At 39.5% G+C, this 21,591-nt stretch overlaps 2 long non-coding RNA genes across 3 annotated transcripts; both read left to right on the forward strand.

Moving 5' to 3' along the window:
- The first annotated feature begins 3,987 nt into the window (after window positions 1-3,987).
- On the forward strand, window positions 3,988-19,752 carry LOC116034956. Its single transcript, XR_004101248.2, has 3 exons — window positions 3,988-4,121; window positions 7,608-7,611; window positions 19,328-19,752. It is a non-coding gene; the product is annotated as an uncharacterized LOC116034956 (long non-coding RNA).
- LOC118494069 lies at window positions 14,712-17,485 on the forward strand. 2 transcript variants are annotated; one of them, XR_004896131.1, is made up of 2 exons: window positions 14,712-14,862; window positions 16,115-17,485. It is a non-coding gene; the product is annotated as an uncharacterized LOC118494069 (long non-coding RNA). The 2 variants fall into 2 exon arrangements; XR_004896129.1 differs by having other exon boundaries at window positions 16,141-17,485.
- Window positions 19,753-21,591: the final 1,839 nt, after the last annotated feature.

Here is a 21,591-nt window from a genome sequence, read left to right on the forward strand (position 1 = left end):
CCCCTCACTGGTTTTTAAGAGACTCCTCCCTTGTGAGTTGTCTGTTTTTATCCACCCTAATAGTATTATATTTGTTGAGGAAAATTAGATTGTATCCTTTAAGCCCTGGGGTCAACCATGATTCTGCACATCTGCCAGCCCCTAATTGATCCAAATTCAACCATGGACATTATCAACGACAATCTGCTTAGACGAACTAAACTTTATTGCCCGCTCCGTTTTCTTGTACATTTCCTGACAAAAAGTATTCCACACACTATAGCTCTCACTTCACTTGTTGGGTATTTGATTCAAAGCGGATTTAGGGGGCAGCAAGCACTTGTGGAGGCGTAAACAAGGCATTAATGCATTAGGCCCTTTCCTTAAGCCCCCGCCTCAGGCTACAGAAGACCTAATCAAACTGTCAATTATGGGTTTCAAACGCAAGGGGGACACATTAAGTTTGGTTTTAAAGGTTAGTAAAGCCCCTGGACAAAAGTATGTGTGCGTGTGTGTTTGTATTTGGCAAAAAACAGACGTGTTACAGTGGACAAATAGATTTTAATTGATTCAAAGAATAAAACACTGCTTGTTGGCCTGTCCCCATCTTCTACACACATTTGAGAATCAATAGAGCATAGAAAGGATTACAGACAGGGAGCATGACACTACACAAAATCAGGTATTACAACAAAACAACACAATGGATGGAAGAACGGTAGAAAATATAAATTAAGTAAGTTCAAAAGGCACAAATGTGTTTTTTATAAAGTTATAAAAAGAAAAAGTCATATAAAAACACATACATAATATAATATGAAGGGTTATGATCGGATCTATTGATAGAATTCTCCATATACAGTATATGTGATAATAAAGCAGCTTATTTGTACACTGTAGCACTTTATTCCCTCTCCTTAAAGGAGTGCTAACAGTTGATGGAGTCTTCAGTTGGAATGAAAACAAGACATCAAGCAAAGACATATCAATCAACACAAATAAGTTTCAAGAAGAGATTCAAAGAAAGATAGTGATTTAAAAATAGCCAATTGGTTCCTGTCTGGGGATGGTATAGGAGAGTTTGATGTTTAACTACACTTTAAAGAGTAACTTTACACTTCTGAAAATGTAGGACAATAACGCACACGTTTGACCACCACACCCAACCACATCCAAGTGAAACAGGCTTTCAGCCAGACAGGGCAGTGAAACACTGCTTTTCAGCCTGGTGTTATTACTCTCAAAGTAATATGGGTAGTGATAATATAGGATAGATGGACAGTTTACAGAAGATGACACCTCATTTGCATATTAGTTTGTCACATTTATTTTCATGTCATGTAGGGAGGATTCAATACATCTCATGTTCCTGTGAATTCCATAGAAAGCTCGTCATCAAATGTGCTGTAGGGTTATGTGCGTTCGATTTAATTTTGACGTGAAATAAATCCATTTTCCGTAAAGGAAAAGGTTTGGATCTGAGCAGAAAACGGAGAGAGCAGAACAGAAAGGCACAGACTGGTATTGTGTTGGTTAATGTAATAAAGACCAATAGTCCCTCAGGCAAAAACAGAGACGCATGTGTCTCTGCCCGTTATGTGAGGCTTTATAATCTTCTGTTTCTCTATGTCTCTTTTCATATGCAGGAAATATTTATTCATAATTCAAATTGAAAGTCCAAAGAGAAATTGAAAGTCCAAAGAGGAAACGAAGCGAGATCAAATTAAAAATATTATTTTTTAAAATTTTCCATTGATCAAATTAAAAATATTATTATTTTTTTTAAATTTTCCATTTGGCTTTTCCATTTGGATTTAATATTTGGCTTTTGAATTTAAATTTAACATTGGCTTATAATTTGGATTTAATATTTGGCTTTTCGATTTAAATTTAACATTGGATTTTCATTTGGATTTAATATTTGGCTTTTGAATTTACATTTAACATTGTCTTTTCATTTGGACTTGACACGTCAATGTAAATAAGGAGGCGTGGCCCAAAGGCTGGTGGGAGGGTCTGAAACAAAAGGGGTGCAGAGGCACCTTATGAACAGCAGGGGGAGCTGACTGCTGGGGAGCACACTGTTGAGGAGCATCTGTCTGCAGCTTGGCAGAGGACATTATTTCTTCAGCTATTTCTTGTGTTGCACCCCCTCACCCCCCAGCGGGAGGTGTGCTACAGGGCTTGCAGCAGGTGAATCAGTCGTGCTATTAACGTCATCGCTACACAATTTCTTAGTAAAACAAAAAAATTTCTTAGTAAAACCAAAATGAAGGGCTTTGCGCGCCGATTGATGGCCTCCAACGTTTATATTTTTTTCTACGAATCTTTGCGTTAACATGTATTAAACATGAGTTGAATTTGCACCGCAGTGCCGCCACGCCTTGATGCTCATAGTATGTATCTTTAGTGAATTAGGTTTAAATCAGCGTCAATGATATTGCTGTTTGCACATGCCATGCTGCACACAGTTACTACTTCAGAAACCTGGTTATTCAACCCCATTCATTTCATTGTCTATAGAGACAAAGTGCATTGCGTCATACTCTCTGAAAGCCACGCCCACTGGAGGGGAAAACAACCAGTGTTCAAACTATACCGTGGCCTTTGGGGGAGCCCACTTTTTGTGTGCTTGCGACTTACATTGACTTACAAAGATACATAACAGCTACAAGTGTATGCAATATACAGGATTTACCCTATTATACTTTATCGACAGGAATTGATAGGTCAAACAGCAAGCAGCCACCCACATAGTCTATAAACAAAGCATCAGGCTGTCTTTGAGATTTCACATGAACAACGGTTAAAGTTACTCAGGCTACCGAAGAATACCATAATTCCTCTGTTGAATTAGGCCTAAGCGACGCACCCCAAGCTTCCATCCTTAACCGTTTAGCCAGTAGCGTGTTAGCATTTGAACAAAGTGCTGTTTGTCCACAGTGTGTGCGGACTGTAGTTACACTATTGCCTGAGGCCTTTTGGAGGAGCAACACTTAGGTTTTAGTTTGTGATCTCCCTGCAGGGGAAACAACATGTTCCATTTAAGCTTCAACTTTACTCTGCAAACAAAAGTGTATTGGGAGTTGCACCTGGAATTGCCTCCAGCCTGAAAACAAAGGATGCAGCCAATGGCCAAGTGTGCCAATCTCTCTTAAGGGTAAAGACGACACAAGGGTTAACAAACAGCCATGTATATCGGCTCTTCCAGTCTCTCCACTGCTGGCTGTTCCAGTTTAACGGGAGAGAGGAGCAAGAGGGGTTAGGATCGTGACCGGCCTCTGACGAGCTGTTAGCACCTCCATCTTGAGCCAGAGAGGACATTATTTCTTCAGCTTCTTCTTGTGTTGCACCCCCTCACCCCCCAGCGGGAGGTGTGCTACAGGGCTTGCAGCAGGTGAATCAGTCGTGCTATTAACGTCATCATTACACAATTTCTTAGTAAAACCAAAATGAATTAAACTGCCTTGTTTTCTTTTTGCCATGGCTATATGATGCTAACTGCAGAATAGATTTCAAGGACTTTGTGCGCCGATTAATGGCCTCCAACGTTTATATTTTTTTCTACGAATCTTTGCGTTAACATGTATTAAACATGAGTTGAATTTGCACCGCAGTGCCGCCACGCCTTGATACTCATAGCACGTATCTTTACTGAATTAGGTTTAAATCGCCGTCAATGATATTGCTGTTTGCACATGCCATGCTGCACACAGTTACTACTTCAGAAACCTGGTTATTCAACCCCATTAATCAATTTCATTGTCTATAGAGACAAAGTGCATTGCGTCATACTCTCTGAAAGCCACGCCCACCGGAGGGGAAAACAACCAGTGTTCAAACTATACCGTGGCCTTTGGGGGAGCCCACTTTTTGTGCGCTTGTGACTTACACTGACTTACAAAGATACATAACAGCTACAAGTGTATGCAATGTACAGGATTTACCCTATTATACTTTATCGACAGGAATTGATAGGTCAAACAGCAAGCAGCCACCCACATAGTCTATAAACAAAGCATCAGGCTGTCTTTGAGATTTCACATGAACAACGGTTAAAGTTACTCAGGCTACCGAAGAATACCATAATTCCTCTGTTGAATTAGGCCTAAGCGACGCACCCCAAGCTTCCATCCTTAACCGTTTTGCCAGCAGCGTGTTAGCATTTGAACAAAGTGCTGTTTGTCCACAGTGTGTGCGGACTGTAGTTACACTATTGCCTGAGGCCTTTTGGAGGAGCAACACTTAGGTTTTAGTTTGTGATCTCCCTGCAGGGGAAACAACATGTTCCATTTAAGCTTTAACTTTACTCTGCAAACAAAAGTGTATTGGGAGTTGCACCTGGAATTGCCTCCAGCCTGAAAACAAAGGATGCAGCCAATGGCCAAGTGTGCCAATCTCTCTTAAGGGTAAAGACGACACAAGGGTTAACAAACAGCCATGTATATCGGCTCTTCCAGTCTCTCCACTGCTGGCTGTTCCAGTTTAACGGGAGAGAGGAGCAAGAGGGGTTAGGATCGTGACCGAGCTGTTAGCACCTCCATCTTCAGCCAGTGAGGACATTATTTCTTCAGCTTCTTCTTGCATTGGGAGGGAGGTGTGCTGACAGGGCTTGCAGCAGGTGAATCAGTTGTGCTATTAACGTCATCGCTACACAATTTCTTAGTAAAACCAAAATGAATTGAACTGCCTTGTTTTCTTTTTGCCATGGCTATATGATGCTAACTGCAGAATAGATTTAAAGGACTTTGCGCGCCGATTAATGGCCTCCAACATTTATATTTTTTCTACGAATATTTGTGCTAACATGTACTAAACATGAGTTGAATTTGCACCGCAGTGCCGCCACGCCTTGATGCTCATGACAAGAATAGCATCTTTAGTGAATTAGGTTTAAATCGCCGTCAATGATATTTTTGCAATTTTATACATAACAATCCACGATGATCACATTACACAAAACTGAAATTGCACGTCAAAATGACACACTGTTAATATTTTTAGAGAACAAAATTTCACAAATCACGTTTTCAGGGGAGCCCATTATGGGGTGCCGTTTGTAAAGCAGTTCACGCTGAAAATAACAGCAACATTTTGTCACATTTAGCTTCAAACAATGTTTAAAAAACCGGTATGAATTTTTGAGGGTCACTTTTTTGCACATTTACAACAATATTTGTCAACTTAGAGATATTTTAAATAGTTAAATCCAAATATTAAATGTTACACCTAAATATTAAATGTTAAATCTAAATCTAAATTTAAATGTTAAATTTAAATCTAAATCTAAATCTAAATGTTAAATGTTAAATCTAAATGTTTCGGGTGAAACTAAATATTTAACTAAGGGACCGTTCGGTATTTATGGAATGGACCACCGGAGGAAAATAGGGGAGGGTCATGTCTTTTTATATTTTGCTGAGGGGAGGGTCATCCAACATCTTTTAGTCTGGGTGGGGAGAGTCACCCAACTTTTTTATTCATGAAAAGAGCAAAATTTCAAAGTGGCTTGTTTGGTGCATATTTATCCATGTAGCTCTCAGTCTCGGCCCCCTAGCAGATGGTCTGACCGCACACGCGGAGTTTGCTGGGGGAGCAGGAGGAGCACTGCCCCCTGGTGGCTGAAACGGGTAATTGCATTGTTTAAAAAATTAGTGGAATAATTACATCTGGCATGACCAGATATTAAATAAATATCTTAAATAACACAAAACAACTAAATGGTGATAGGTAATACATCTGATTTCATATACTGCTTTGGTAAAAAAAAATATTACCTGGCTGACGATGGGAGCAGCAGGACGCAAAAAAACGAAAATTACTGTTGCATTAGTCTGGACATCTTGCCGTGCCAACCTTGCAATAAAGGTTTCCTAAATGCCATGTAATTGATTGCGGGTTTTGTGTAGATTTGGACTTTTATACGTTTATTCCACTTTGTTTAAACGGCGAAGTGGAGAGGCCTCGTATGTGATGCTCGTATAGACCTTGCTGGATACACCGTGACTCTGTTTGTGGATCTACTGATCGCTGTGGATTACTTTTTTTTCGTGTTTTTTACGGCAAAATACGGATCTTTTTTCTCAACGTGTCTTAACGTTTTATGGTGTGACTGCGCTTGGTTTCTGCGTTTGGAGAGGCATCTCAACAGACTGTAGGTCCAACACTGATTGCTCACTGTTACATTTTAGTTGAATTTAAGCGTCTGTCTATTGCGTTCCAAAACAGCCGTGCTGCGATTGGATTTCATAAGGGCGAATTGTTAAATTGTTACAATGTAACTTAAAAACTTTAAAAATAAACATATGTGTTTTGGAATATAATGTTCAGCTTCAGCAGCTTTACCTTTGTGCTAAAATATACAATGACGATAGTGACAAGTCCATAGCAACCAGTGTTGAATTGGTTATATCCCAGCGTCCTTTGCTGAATGGTCTCAATGTTTTATTGTTTTATTTCATATGAGAACTAGTTTACTAGAGGAGTAACTTAGTATTTGAAGTAATGCAGTAATGCATGAAGTGTGCATTTAGTTTCCATAATATTGTGTTTCCACAACAATGTTAGTAAGTAAATCTACTGAAATGGCCACCACACCATAACAGAGGAGTGGGATGTGTAAGATGAGAATGTAGAGGTTAACTCCTGTATGTCATATTCAAAACAGTAAAACTCACACCAGTAAGTGACGCAGTGGGATGAACTCATGAGCTGAAAAACAAGGTGTGTAAATGTGAGTTCAAGATTATGTGAAGATGTTCTGAGCAGCAAAGCATGCATTATATAATTTAGCGTTACAGCTAACGGAGGCTACTTTTTTTTTTTTTTTTTTATTTGCAAAACTTTACAAACATGTAGTATTTGAACAATTCGGCATCATACACAAAAATAATCATTTCTAACCAGGGAACATTACAACCCTACTTAATAAAGTAAAATATATGTATAATAAATAATAATAATAATAATAATAATAATAATAATAATAATAATAAAATTGAAATATATATATAACATTTAAAAAAGGGCATTTAATACATAATTTAAAAAAAATAAAAATAAAAAAAATAATAATACATAAATAATAAAAGAAAATACATAAAATATAATACAAAGGCAATATGAAATGGAATGAAGGCTATATTCACATTTCCTTAAAAAATTCTTGCAGTAGATCAGCTAGCTAACGGAGGCTACTTATCACCCCTCAGGCCCACAAATGACACTGTAAATTGTTGTTCAAATGGAAATCTGCCTCTGTCCTCAGTCAGACATCTCACCTTGGCTTACCTGCTGGCCTTTATTCACAAGATAAACCTGTTCTCTGCTTGGCTAGAGAGAGAGTAATGTTGATGGAGGACAGAGGCAGTCACAATGATAAAGACATTTAATTTAATGTGAATAAGGTACCAGAGTGCATACTGTAAAAAAAACATAAAATGTATCTCTTTGTTTCTACATTTTCCTGCTTTTTTGTCCTTTGCCAATCTCAACCCTGGTTTTTGACTACTGGGCATATAAACATTAAAAACACATGAAATATAATGTTGCTAATATTTTGCTAATGTCTCTTCAGGCTCCCACCACCTACAATAACACACCGGGGCCAGACTCCTGTTATGTGAAAGAACAGTGAAATACTTTTCAGGGCTCTACAGATGTATTGATACATAACTGTCTTCCACTACATTGCAGTACATTATTCCTGATTTTTAAAGTACCTAAAAATATGCAAAGTAAAACTACTCAGTGAAGTAAAACGATACCTGTCAGTGTTTTATTATATCTTATACATTACATACATAACTATTGTATCTTTATTATGTATCTCTGAGAAGATGGCTGTTCATAAGGTAAGAAAAAAACAGTTTTCAGCTTTGTGACGATGCATTTTGCAGCTAATCCAAAAGGTTTTGTAAAGTGCTTGAGGAGTAGGAATAGGATTTTTTTCAACACATGTACAAATACATTCTTCAGTTTATCACAAAACATTCAACATCAATAAATCTGAATATACATGGCTTTCAATGGTGAGGAGGGGAATTAAAAGTTGTAATCTGAAAAGTACTTCAAATTTCTACGTAAGTACCTTACTTAAGTAAATGTACATAGTTTATTCCTTCACTACTGTTTCAGTATAAAAAACTGGTAGCTAAATTCATCAACCATCATTGTTAAAAAACACACACACACACACACACACACACACACACATCACAAGGTTAAAGTAACTACATTAGTGATTTATTACTTTGATGACTGATTCCATATCCTTCCAATCATACAGTACAACATCTTACAGTATAAAGAAGGGTCAGATACAGTCCTCACAGAGGTAAACATTTTTTGTAATTAACATCCACAAACATAGAATAGAGTTTTTAACAATCAAAAACCACAGAAACCACATGGAAATCAGAGCCGATAGCTCTAGCAATCCTTTTATACCAATACGTATAGCCAAACCTTAGTCCTTAAACTATAATGAACTCAAAGGGGCTACTGTTGCACACTCTTGTTCAAGTACAGCTACTGAATTTTTTTTTTTTTATTATTATTTTTCATTAGGCTATACTGATTGAATATGGCTGGTTGTTGATTTACAGAAATCAGGAAGTGATAGATGTGTTCACATAATGTGTACATCACAATGTTGCATTTGTATTACAAAGGAGCTCTGATCAGAAAATTTGACAAGATTAAAAAAAACAGGGCAAAGAATGTGGAGCAAGATGGGAAAACACAAGCTATAATATTATCTTTTTCAGCTTTCTTATGTACTGCAATTGAAACCACTGCTTTATAATATGGACAAACTATGTCCTCTATGAAATACACTTACACATGGACACAATCAACAACTGGGCTGTATTGTAAAGTTTTAGGGTTGTTACCATGAGGGGGGCAGAGGGTACACAGAACACCACAGCAGCCTGGTTTGACAAACATGGGGAGCCCTGCACTAAACAGTGGTGTATTACACTGCAGGGGTTCTTTTACAAATTAACTGATTTCAGTAAATTAGTAGTAGATGTACAGTAAAAATCAAAACTAGGACAGTACACTTATGCTCCAGTTGTGCTTGCAAAAAATAAGCCTTTTACTTTTAATGGTAGCTGTTAAACGTCTCGTTGTTTAAAATGATGCTGAATAAAGATCCATTCATTAGTGCTACTAGGAAGCAGTAGTTAAATTCATCATCATCATCAGCCATTGTTGTTGTGTTCACAAAAAGGTGAAGCTCATTTGCACAAGTGTGTGCAATGGGAAGATGTTTGTTTTCATCATGAATAAATATTAATTTAGGAGTTGGATGAAAACCAATGGCTGGGACTTTGCTGCTCCCTGTAGCAAACGCCAGGATGTGACCAGGACTCAAAGTCTTCAGGAATTAGAGGTCGACCGATTCATCGGTTTATAGTTGATTGGTGGAACTATCGTTATCGGCAAAAATCCATACCGATAGTTTTTCCTGGTTGCGTCCGTTGCTGGAGCGGCTGAGAAGCGCGCGCTGTCATTCATTACACAGTGTGCAAGAGCTGAGAAGGGTCTGCTGGCATCATACATTACAGAGGCGAAATGAAAAAAAAAATCACTGATGCCTTGTGTTGCTTATTTTCGACACGTGTTACTGCGTGCTGCATGGAGAGCACATGCTGTGCGGAGAAGGCTGACATCAGATGCGCGTTTAAAGCATCGACAGCAAAAAGGTATGTATACAGTTAATTTTGTCATATCATGACAAAATTCATCATGACAGATGCTGCATTAGTAGAGAAAGAACAGCACAACAGTATATTTGCTTTTGAGGCTGAGATGATGCTAAACATTAGTAGTAGGCTAACTTACCTCAAGCGGTTAAAACACTGACAAAAATAAACGCAAGTCCGACCCAAATGTCAGAATCAGAACCCTAAAGGATCGTCCACGATCCCAAACGGCACCTCTGATTCATATTTAGATAATTTAATAACAGTAGAGACTTACTGATTGCTGCAGCTAAAAGCTAACGAGTTAGCCGTCACGGGGGTGTCTTTGGTGTCTTTCTAGCCTCTACAGGTGATTTTCTATCCAGCCTGGAACTTGTGCCTTTTTTCGGGGTTGTTGAGCATTAAATCCAAACTGTTACATCCAAGATTTATCCACTTGATGTCCATAATTCATCACGTTTTCGGTCATTTCTGCCGCTAACTCCGTGCTACCCATAGACAGTAGGTGCTACCGACAAGGGAATGTCCCATGATGCCTTTGTTTATGTTTTCAACCAATGGGAAGGCAGGTCCGTCACACATTACGCCTTATATGGGCATCCAAGCGAGAACAATGAGTATAAAGTGGGAAAGATAGATCCCTCCAGGTCAGAGATCGTCTGTTACCGTTCTAAACCGTTCTACAGAGAAGAATGGCGTCACTGTTTTGAGATTTGGCATGGGCCTTTTTTGAAGAAATGTAAATAGTTTGTCCTTTATATGAATTATAATGCTCATTATGTTTATTTTTGCACTGGATGACTCCAAATATGTAGGAGAACTGTTTTAGACAACACACATGCTTGTGTAGCATTGCTGTACAGTTAAACAGTTACATGTTGAGTTTAACTGTTTTTATTTGTTATTTATTACTTTTTGTTTCAGTTTGAATGAATGTCTTTTATTGACTTCAATATCTATTTATATTTATATATTTATTTCATTTAGCATGTTTTCATGGTTCAATACAGTTTTTTCATTGTTATAATAAAGTTCAGCACCGTTTTACTGGAGTGTCATGTTTGTTTTTATCCAGTATCAATTCTAAATACTATCGGTCGATTAATCGGTTATCGGCAAATACGGCCCAACTTAGCTATCAGTATCGGTAAAATCCACTATCGGTCGACCTCTAATAACAACTGTATTCTTGTGTGTGGTACATACACATTAAATAGGCACAACTTTGTGAGTTGTAAAGAATAAAATTAATCTGTAAATTTCTTGAATTGCCTTATTGTATAATATACTGAATTACAAATACATACTTTCTTTCAACACATTGGAGAAACTCCCTAAATTTGACCACCATCAACTCCTCCTTAGTTCTTCTGTTGCTCCCCAGTACGGAGTAGCTTGGTTTGAGAATACCAGCTACAAAATCAGCAAATCTCTACTGGCTACCGTTAGCTAGTTTAGTTAAGTTAGCCTTGACAAGAATCCAGTGCTACGTGATTTGGAAAACATACTTACCGAGGTGGCCTGTGATGGCCCTGAGGCGGTTGCTGTCGCTGTTGAAAAATGTTGTATAGCCGCCAGGATGGCTCTGCCGATGTTCTCGGCTAACGCCGATTCGTTGGACATTTTCGCAGAGCGACCATGGCCGACAGTACCGTACCTGGTCGGGGATAGGCTCTTGCTGGCTTTTATGCAAGCGAACATGACAGATCAGACCTTAACAGTCCCGCCCCTCGTCCGACAGACCTTGGGTTCCGGAAGTAAAATTCCCGTTCATTTTTCCCATAGACGTCTGGAAAAATCCGTATATAAAAAGTTTTAGACCATGCCTTAGGCTAACCAGATGGGACGTGACTCATAAACATACAACCAGGGTCCAAAATTAGCACCATCCACTAGCCAAATGCTGGTAAAGTATGCAAGGGGCTGGTAGATTTGCTTCACTCACCAGCCAAATAGCACTGGTTATCTATTGTGTGGCTGGTAAACTCGGAACATTCGCTAGTCATTTGGCTGGTGGACAAAAAAGTTAATTTTGGACCCTGCATACAACGTATCATTTCGAGTGAAAAAACGAACAGAAAATTCAAAAAAAGTCAAAGGTACAACACTGTGTACATATCGTCATCTCAGAGTGAAGGAACTACTCATCCCATAAACCACCGCACACCACTGAACAAAGGAAGCAAACGTTAGTTTAGCTAACAGCTAATTCGGCTAACCGCTAGCTGAGACAGCATGTAATAACTTTAAAAGACTCTCAAAATAAAACCTGAAAATAACCGTTAACATATATAACGGCTTATGTAGCCGGCTTTACCCAGTGTTAAGTTTGAGTTAACGTTATTTTAGACTGAATCAAGCTGTCACCTAGCGGTTAGCCGAATTAGCTGTTAGCTAAACTAACATTAGCTTCCCGGTGGATGCTAACGTCAGAAGCGTGGAACTGATCGTGATTCGTGCAGTGTCGTAAATCCTCGTGACGGATCGTGCAGGCAGCTCCCCCTCCCCACCTCATCACCAGCATGAGTTCCACCAATCAGAGGCATCACCGTGGGATTGTGGGATTGTTCAGGATTGTGGGTAATGAAGTACTTATCCAAGACATCGCGAATAAAAGACATTTATCTCTAAACAAGGTTAGTGTCCCATGATTTTTGGCGTCTATATGAGCATATACAATCGCTTAGTCATGTCGGCAAGCTGGTTTTAAGTCTACCATCGACGGTTACGATTTTATGGCTTATACTGCAACTGTCAATGGAGAAATTGCATTGTATATTTACTTCCGGAACCCACTGTGGGCGGGGCTGTTGCGCTGTGGCTACAGGTCATAAGTCCCGCACCCTTCATAAAAGTGACACTAAAAACTCAAAGTACTCTTCAAATACAGTTTCTCCAAACGTGTTTATTATTTTAGGTAGTTATTATCACGATAATCCATGTCCAAGAGTCCATTTCCCCGGATGAGATGGTTTTTATTCGTTATTTGACACTATAAACACACACTGACCTCCTCAAGCTATTATTTTGGTACTTCCGGTTACTGGCATTTTGAATTTGCATATTAGTTAAATATTTAGTTTCACCCGAAACATTTAGATTTAACATTTAACATTTAGATTCAACATTTAGATTTAGATTTAACATTTAGATTTATATTTAGATTTAATATTTAGATTTAACAATTAGATTTAGATTTAGCATTTAGATTTAGATTTAACATTTAGATTTAGATTTAATATTTAGATTTAACAATTCGATTTAGATTTAGCATTTAGATTTAGATTTAACATTTAGATTTAACATTTAGATTTAGATTTAAATTTAATATTTAGACTTAGATTTAACATTTAGAGTTAGATTTAGCATTTAGATTTAACATTTAGGTGTAACATTTAATATTTGGATTTAACTATTTAAAATATCTCTAAGTTGACAAATATTGTTGTAAATGTGCAAAAAAGTGACCCTCAAAAATTCATACCAGTTTTTTAAACATTGTTTGAAGCTAAATGTGACAAAATGTTGCTGTTATTTTCAGCGTGAGCCGCTTTACAAACGGCACCCCATAGCCGAGCTCCCCTTAGCTCCCCCATAGTTCGCACCCTGCTTCTCATTTCTCTTACATGAAACTTGCGAGAGGTTGTCGGGGTAGATTGGGTCATTAGAGGTAACGATAGATGAAGAGTCAGAAAGGAGAAAAGAGAGAGGGATGGGGAAACAGTTGTATTCAGAGGTTGACAAGAGGGAAATACTATGGCACAAAGAAAGGCACATGGATCACATTAAAGGGAGCTAGAGGAAAGACACTTACAGCCATGAATGGATTCCTTATATGTCCTGAAACAGAGACAGAGTGAAAGGACAAAAGACAGAGGGAGGTACTAAAAGAGAGAAATGATCCTTCAGTTCAGGACAGTTGTGTCTGTCATCCTAATGGATTTAACGAACATTTTGTTCCAGACAGAAGTACAGTTTGTTTTTCCACCTTGGCTGAACCTTGGGCAGAGGACAGGTGTAATATTTTAATTATCTTCATAGAGTTGGCTGTCACATATGCATATAGCTTGGGCGATGAACTGCTGCAAATCTAAGTTTGTAAGCTTAATGAATCCTCTCTAAATGCTGCACCAGCCTCTCGTTTCCAGTGTACTGTTAGAACATAGTGATCTCGATGGTGAAGTCATTATATTCAGTGTAGATGTATTTGTGGTAGTCTGTATACTGTAGCTTAGAGCTCTTATGAAATTAGTTTTTGGTGTAATGAAAATGTCCAGCTACATCCATCTACTAAAAATCCAGCACCCTTGCATGCATTTAAGTCCCACCAAACGCACACTGACTGACTTCTTGGAAGTCAAAAGGAAGTTCATCCAGCATTTGTCCCCCCTGTCTATTCTCTCTATAGCCCAAAGCGCCATCTCTCAGGCTGCAGACTCCGGGTTGCATTCACTCACTGGGTCTGCAGGCACCTCTTATTCGAAGCGCATTTGACTCGTCTCCGCTCAGCCCCGGACGTCGCTCTGCAGGATTTAGCAAATATAACCTACGGAAATCCTGCAGCCACCGTGCATCAAATATACAGCTGGAGCCTATATTCCCTGGAACCAGCCAGCGGCAAACACTTTGTAGCCAGAGAGCGACTGACCGGCTTGCTTTACGCCAAACATGGGGCGCCGAGAGAGAAACCCACTGGAGGAAGAGAGGAGATAGATTAATTGATAGAGAGGATAGAAAGGGAAGGAGGAGGGGAAAAACCCCGCGTCGATTGGCCGCGGAACCCGGAGCAGCACCACAACAATATCTGACCTCGACCTCCTCGGACGGTGGAAAACTGATTGTTGAAATGGAGATGTCGAGATTTTCCATTACCCCGTCTCCTCCTCCAACACACATGCTGCTGAGGCTGATGATGATGTTTGCGTAGGAGTGTGTTATTTTGCGGGCGGCGTTGGTAAAGCAGTCTTTACTGTTCAAACAACTCCAGACAAGCGGTCGATGGAACTGGGTGGATGGGTTAATTTGGACTCAAGTTTGGGCGCTTTTTTGCTATTGGTCTCATTATTCAGTGACTGAGGTCGAGACAAACTACAACCAGCAGAGGTCGATACCTGAGCTCCAAGGAGCCACCACTACCCTAGATGTGACCCGGAGATTCCTCTTATCTCTGAAAGTAAGAATATTCACTTTACTGTAAGAAACAAGGTTTTCTCTTCTGCTCTATTTCACTCATGCTTATGTTGGATTTTTACATTGGTTTTACGGATACATCTGCTTGTTGAGTCATGCAGGCAATTGAGAAGTTGGTTGTTCTGCTTGTTAGAAAATAGATAGATAGATAGATAGATAGATAGATAGATAGATAGATAGATAGATATATAGAGGGATGGATAGATGCTTGGGCTGAGAAGCAAATTGCTACATGAGTTTCTTGTTTCAGCACCATGGACAGCACCACACTTGTTTTACAGCAGGATGTGAGGGTTTTCTTATGATTTCACCCAGAACATTTATTATTCATTATAGTCCATCTATCCAAGTACAATGTAGCCTACACATGAGTGTGTTTCTAGAAGCTGAAGTTAAATCATTATAGAGTAGTGGATATATAACAGATATAGATATACAAACAGGCAGAGAGATAGATAAGAAAGAGAAGGTAAAGGTGAGGGAGAGGTTCAGTGCTTTGTTGCTGGCTGGCCAGGTTTCTCACATGCTGACAAAACAGCATGGCTTGTGAGCCACAGCTACTGTCACCAACTGTTAGCCATGGTCACATCCAAACTGTTCGCTCCAGATACTTTTAGGCAGGGTGGAAATGCATCTCAAGCAGCATTAAGGCCATGAAACACAAACACATTCTACTGAATCTGGTTAAAATGACACACAAAAAAAGAAAATTCAGGCAAGGGAACATACTGGGTGTTTTGGAAAGACTGTGGTAGATTAAGTGATGACTAACCAGCTAAAATGTGAACCCAGACGTGTAGTTGGGAAGATTAAATTGCAGCTTCTACAGGATTTAGATCTGATAGAAATTAATATTTGCTGTCTCTAAAAACAGCACAGGGGTGGAACACATGGGTAAAATAATTTGCACAAACCACCTGATGATATCTCCTAACTTCTGTAGTACATGTTTCTTAAGAGTATTGGGAATAGTAATGACATAAAGCATCCTTCTCTGTTGCAGAGGTTTTCTTTTGGCATTATAGTAAAGGGATGGACCTTAAGAGTCTTGGAAAAAATTGCTGAGATGTCTTTTACTAACTATTTCATACTGCCCAGTACATAGTAGTATTGTAGCGGACAAAATCTGTGATGCAGTTTTCCATACATTATTAGGAGTTAAATATTTGTTAATGTCTTAAATGAATCAAATCTAATCTATGTCATTTCTATCACTGTTCTCTCTCTGCAATGAGGACTACACGTCCCATTTCCCCATCAGAAACTTACAAGCCTACAGTACACGCCCCCTTTTGGTCCAGCCCTGTCACTACGCCGGTGATCCCCAGTGGGTGAGCGACACGGAGACGTCAACTCTGTGGGACGATGACATTGCACACACTGATTGGAGGGGTTCCCACAAGACCCTGAAAGGGGCTGCACCGGCACCCGACATGCTGACAGCCCCCTATCAGAGAAGCGAAAGTTTCTCAGATGTTATTTGAGTCCAATCTGGATGTGCAGTGTCATGTAAACATGACTTTTCAAAGCATGTCAGCAAGTGTATGGCACAAAAGGATTTTTTTTTGGAGGGAAACAATATAAAGGACAGTGTTAACTTTTTGTTTGTGAAGACTCTAAAACAATTGGTGTTTTAATACCAAATGTCAATCCATCCTTACACTTTTCTTTTATTCAGACATTTTTTAATGTGATGAGTATATACTGTTTGTATGGTTGATGTCAACAGCATTTTTGTTTCAATGTATGCTTGTGATGATTTATCATATATCGTCTCTACTTTTGACAACATACTTTAAAATAAACAAGTAATTTTGGGAAATATTTGCGTAAAATCACTGCAGAATGTTGAGATGTTGGCAGTGTAGTCTAACTTTGGTTCACCTGATTTTCAGCATTCGTCCAGTTTTTTGTAGAGTGCTGCTACTTTTTGGAGGGGAACCAGCTACTTTCCTGTGCTACATCTGTAAGTCTGTAAAAGCCATATTAAAACACAGCCTTTAATAACCTGTAGCATCACTGGGATCCTTAATGTTTTGACAATTTGTCAGCAAATGGTTGCAATGCAAGTAACTGATGTTGTAATTCTGATGTCCCTCATGGATTTAAATTACGATGAATAAGTTACTCTAAACTTATATTACATTTGTCGGTCTTCATAAGCATTTGTGATGATCTGATTTCATGTATTTGTTTTCTGTCTGTGATTAGGAGTGTTGCTTTTCCTTCGTATGTCCTAATATATTTGTCGAGTTTTCCTTGATGTGGTTGATGGTTGAGTTACAAGACATGATGTAAAGCAAGCAATCAAAGTGCAATGGCTTTTCTGCCAAAAGCTCCTCTCTCTCTCTCTCTCTCTCTCTCTCTCTCTCTCTCTCTCTCTCTCTCTCTCGTTGACTCAAAAATTGACAAATGGAAACACAACAAGGGGTGACTCCTTTTGCATAGTAATTGTTTCATTCATAAACTTTCATAATAATGACAATCAGAATAATCCTTATTTCACTTTAATGTATAATCAAACATTGTCTCAATTTCTGTCAATTCATTTAAAAAAAAATATTTTAGTAGTTCACAGGATACTGTAAAACTTAGGGGTCTAAAAACTAATCAAAGTGAATCCATACGTGCTGTGCACCAAATGTTATGCTACGTTACTGTAACTGTATACTGTGACTTTATTACTACTCAATCAGTGGATTAAAATAGGTAGCAGGTTTGTCTGCTCTTGCCAAGGAGAAACAAGTCAAACCAAATCCTGTGTATCTATATGCATCCCACAGCTGTCTACACATGAAGTATAGGTTTGCTGTTTGCACATGCCATGCTGCACACAGTTACTACTTCAGAAACCTGGTTATTCAACCCCATTAATCAATTTCATTGTCTATAGAGACAAAGCGCATTGCGTCATACTCTCTGAAAGCCACGCCCACCAGAGGGGAAAACAACCAGTGTTCAAACTATACCGTGGCCTTTGGGGGAGCCCACTTTTTGTGCGCTTGCGACTTACATTGACTTACAAAGATACATAACAGCTACAAGTGTATGCAATATACAGGATTTACCCTATTATACTTTATCGACAGGAATTGATAGGTCAAACAGCAAGCAGCCACCCACATAGTCTATAAACAAAGCATCAGGCTGTCTTTGAGATTTCACATGAACAACGGTTAAAGTGTGGTAATCTAAAGCACAAGGGACACAGTGGAGCCACTTCGTCTCTCCCTCCTGTACAACTTTCACCCCCTGGTTACATCTCCACTGGCATGGGAGAACTGAATCTGCACATAGAGATAGTTTACTGTGACCTTGTACCTTTATCGGTCTAAACAAAGGCTGTACGCATTCGTCCCAGACTTCGTGTACGCAATCTACATGTGGGAATGAGATAAACTCCCTTTCAGCATTGTGAGAGAAACAGAGAAAGAAATAGAACAAGAATATTAAGATTCATGCTTAAATGTAATTTTTGCCATTACAAAAGTTACTCAGGCTACTGAAGAATACCATAATTCCTCCGTTCAATTAGGCCTAAGCGACGCACCCCAAGCTTCCATCCTTAACCGTTTTACCAGCAGCGTGTTAGCATTTGAACAAAGTGCTGTGTGTCCACTGTGTGCAGACTGTAGTTACACTATTCTGCCCTACAAAGCAAAAAGGCAGTAACTACGCAGAGTGCAGAACTGAGAAAAATGACTTTAAAGTTATCCTGTCATCCAGCTAAGTAGTTGTAGGTAGATTATTGGACATGTGGCTGTTTTTGTTACTTTATATTAGCTTATTCTTTGTACATATCAATCCTCATATTTAATTTGATATTTTACCCCTATTTTGCAGTTACTGTACTCGTGCTTTGTTTCACTAGGGCTTTTTGCAGTTACTGTACAAACGACCATTTTTCTCCAAAACGACACACATTTGAGATAAGATGTTTTGTCACATAACAAAGGATGCCTTGAATGTCATGAAAATGATAATAACTCATTTTTGACCAAAAATGCAGTTACTGCCTTTTTGTTTTGTAGGGCAGTATTGCCTGAGGCCTTTTGGAGGAGCAACACTTAGGTTTTAGTTTGTGATCTCCCTGCAGGGGAAACAACATGTTCCATTTAAGCTTCAACTTTACTCTGCAAACAAAAGTGTATTGGGAGTTGCACCTGGAATTGCCTCCAGCCTGAAAACAAAGGATGCAGCCAATGGCCAAGTGTGCCAATCTCTCTTAAGGGTAAAGACGACACAAGGGTTAACAAACAGCCATGTATATCGGCTCTTCCAGTCTCTCCACTGCTGGCTGTTCCAATTTAACGGGAGAGAGGAACAAGAGGGGTTAGGATCGTGACCGGCCTCTGACGAGCTGTTAGCACCTCCATCTTCAGCCAGAGAGGACATTATTTCTTCAGCTTCTTCTTGCGTTGCACCCTGTTTCTTCTTGCTTGCAGCAGGTGAATCAGTCGTGCTATTAACGTCATCACTACACAATTTCTTAGTAAAACCAAAATGAATTAAACTGCCTTGTTTTCTTTTTGCCATGGCTATATGATGCTAACTGCAGAATAGATTTAAAGGACTTTGCGCGCCGATTAATGGCCTCCAACATTTATATTTTTTCTACGAATCTTTGTGTTAACATGTACTAAACATGAGTTGAATTTGCACCGCAGTGCCGCCACGCCTTGATGCTCATGACAAGAATAGCACCTTTAGTGAATTAGGTTTAAATTGCCGTCAATGATATTTTTGCAATTTTACACATAACAATCCACGATGATCACATTACACAAAACTGAAATTGCACGTCAAAATGACACACTGTTAATATTTTTAGAGAACCCCCCCACCCAAATATTTCACAAATCACGTTTTCAGGGGAGCCCGTGTCTTATTAAGGGGAACCGAGCTCCCCTTAGCTCCCCAGTAGTTCGCACCCTGAAAACAACTCCATGGACTTGAAGGTGTGAAGGTGCCTTCACGTCAATTTAGTCTGCTAGCAAATAACAGAAAAATGCATAAAAGCTGCTATGTGGTGATGTCAGGATCCCACAGTCTCCCCATTCTTCCTACTAATTCCTCACGTCTGTATCCACTGTTGTCTTCATAAAAGCTCAGTTTTTCGGTTCGGCAGCTTATAAAAACTTAAGTTATGGGTTCTTTACATTTCTAGTATTGAATATCACCACACAGCAGCTTTTAGGCATTTTTCTGTTGTTTGCTAGCAGACGGAAATGACAAGAAGGCACCTTTACGCAATACAATTCAATGGAGAGCGGAGAGTTCTTTTTCGCTCCGACATGGGTGGGAATTAAATGCACTCTGTCTCTATGGTTATACTCTCCTCCAATCTCGACCACGCATTGACCCACTGAACTTTGCATAAACGTAGCCGACCAATCAGGATGTGCCTGACCTAACCTACCTTTGCCGCGTGATAGAGAGACAGATAAGAGTGCAACTGGCTGCAGCTGCTAATAATCTTGGTATGTTTGGCGTTTTGGACCGCTGATCAGATCTGATTCAGGGTCTTGCAGCCGCGATGTGTGATGTCTCTGGCCATCTTTGGCCCTCGTCATGTGTGGCAGGGACTCACTGTTTTTCTCCCGCTGGTGTAAGCAATCATAGCAGGGTGCTGTGCTGTGTCCATTCGTGAACGCTATGCTCGGCAGGATGTTTGTTAGAAAACACATCTCACCTAGTATAGCGGCTTTGAGTAACATAACTAACCCTGTTGTGGCTGTCGCTTCCATGTAGAGCGGCGCGCACAACTGTCCCTCTGTGTGAGCTGTGAGAAGTCTGGTTGCATTATTCTCCAACAGGAAATAATATAACTTTCACTGGCTTAACTCAGAGTGGAGGGGGCTCACATGTGCCTATTTCTCCCTAACAGGTCTCCTCACAAGAGAGGGATTAATCACAGTGACATGATGTCAGCTGCTGCATCTTTTACAAACGCCCTTTCCATGTCGCCCCCCCATATGGGCCAGTCTACTTTTTATGGAGGGACAGGCGGCGGAGAGGGCTGAGAAAGGATATCCCAGCTTTTTAGCTGCCGCCCCGCAGCTGCCCGCTCGTCCCTTAACACAGTTTTACAGTGAGTGGCGAAGCAACTGTGTGTTAACAGAATGGATGGACAGGTCACTGAGACTGGGCTATGTTGAAGTTAAAAAGTTAAAACATTGGTGATATTTTAGAGCAATATACTTTTAGGTCAAAAATGTAACTTATTTAATGTAAATTGCTGTGAGACTGAGTGACACTGAAACTAAGCTGAAAATGATTGTTTCAATGCTGATTAAGCCTAATCCTCACCCCAACCCTAACTTCTAAAGAATTGAATTAATCACGTCTGTTATTTAGCATAAAGGTAGAAGCTCTAGAAGACCTATTGTTTAATCAACTTTGAGAGCCATCCCCTGTTGGGCCAGACAAAGAATGAGTATTCCTGTAGTTTGGAAACAATTGACACTGACTTGGTAAAATCCTGTGGCCGGGTGTGGCCACAAGACACATGGATTAGGAACACCTTTTCTTTTGAAGATATCTGACCAATACGGAGGGATTTAATTTGAGGAACCACCCAGGTGTAGGGAATAAATGGGTGATCCTGGGAAGGATTCAGGACTGTCTTGATGTTCTCCCGAAGGGGAGGCATGTTTTGCAGTCCACTGCTGGCAGTGTTTTATTGATGTATTGTTTTGTATTGTTCGGACTG

Source organism: Sander lucioperca, chromosome 1 (assembly GCF_008315115.2).
Source record: "Sander lucioperca isolate FBNREF2018 chromosome 1, SLUC_FBN_1.2, whole genome shotgun sequence".
Lineage (NCBI taxonomy): Eukaryota > Metazoa > Chordata > Actinopteri > Perciformes > Percidae > Sander > Sander lucioperca.